Source organism: Pyxicephalus adspersus, chromosome 6 (assembly GCF_032062135.1).
Source record: "Pyxicephalus adspersus chromosome 6, UCB_Pads_2.0, whole genome shotgun sequence".
NCBI lineage: Eukaryota > Metazoa > Chordata > Amphibia > Anura > Pyxicephalidae > Pyxicephalus > Pyxicephalus adspersus.
Genome location: NC_092863.1, coordinates 30,173,157 through 30,174,641, shown reverse-complemented (window position 1 = coordinate 30,174,641; position 1,485 = coordinate 30,173,157).

The following is a 1,485-nucleotide window of genomic DNA, read 5'->3' as shown; positions in this document are numbered from 1 at the left end:
GTCGTTATCTGTATGTGCAGGATCGGTGCTATACGATCGTTCGTAGATATCGTGCAGGATCGTTCGTCGTTCGTTTAACAACGATAATAATTGGAAGTGTGTATGTAGCTTTACTTTTGTATAGTGAAAACTTCAGGATATAACAAGAAAAAATAAAGTAATAGAGAGTATCCTAGTCTACCATCAGGTATACACCCAGTGGCTCATTCAGATGAAATCCCAGTGCCGGTTTTCGTTACACTACCCTCTCTTGAAGAACATGATTATGGTGATGAACTAGGTGACAGCAATGATGAAGAGTTTGAAATTGAAGAGGAATTTGTTCGTAAGGGATTTGATCAGCAAGAGTTGAGTGATTTGGCATGTGATTAGGGACTATCGTAGAAGGCTTCAGAACTCCTAGCATTAAGACTGCGTGAGAAAAATGTAGTTGAAAAAGGAACAAAGGTATCGTACTTTCGAACCGGAGAAATTGCATTTTTGCAGTACTTTAGTACTGACAGTGGCTTGGTGTATTTCCATAACATACCTGGTTTAATGGAGCTTAAAGTGTGTCCTCCTTCACAATGGCAATATATTTGGGTCAGTCCCAATGTGCCATTCAGTTTCTCTTTGTGAAGAATATTCAGACATAAAGAGGGTCATTCAGTTGTTGCAATATCACCAACACAATTGGATCATCTGTGCTGACCTTAAAATGGTAAGCTTCCTTTTTGGTCAGCAACACGGATACACCAAGTATCCCTGTTATCTGTGCATGTCGGACAGAGGAGCTCGTGAGAGGCTGTCACGGTAGCTGAATGGCAGGATAGTGGACCCTCTGTGTCACCAGCTTGGTAAGTGGATACGTGCACAGGGCGCAGTCTAAGCAGCTGCCCGGTCTTCACCAGAGCCTATAGAGGTTAGGGTGTTGCGCTGCAGGCAACTGCTAGGTTGCGGCCCCCATGCACACAAAGGCAGGTGACTCCTAACAAGCTGGAACAAAAACAGTGCCACAGGCAAATCCAAGATAGTAGTCAGACGAGATAAAATGTCAGGGCAGGCAGCTAACAAGGTTGGTCAGGAAACAGGCAAAAGGTCAGGACGGGTGGCAAACAAGGGTAGTCAGGAAACAAGCCGGGGTCAGTACACGAAGAATCTGGAGCAGGGGAAACAAACAACAGCAGCCTTGAGGCAGAGTCAAAGGAACTCCTTGTTCAGGCAACTTCATATTCCCCTTCACTTCCTTTTAAGGGCAGGGCCTGTGATGAATAGAGCCATGTGACTTCCTGCATCCTACTCTACCACCAGAGGGAGTCCAGGAGACTAGACTGTTCACAATTCGACCTGCAGGGGGAGCACTTCGGCGAAACACTCTAGTCCTCTATGGTAGTGGAGCAGCTGACTGGGAGTCACATGACCTGGACCAGGAAGTGTACTGAGAAGATGATGCCTTAGCAGAGCTGGTGCTGGCAGCAGGGGAGTGAAAGGTGGGTGGCACTGAAA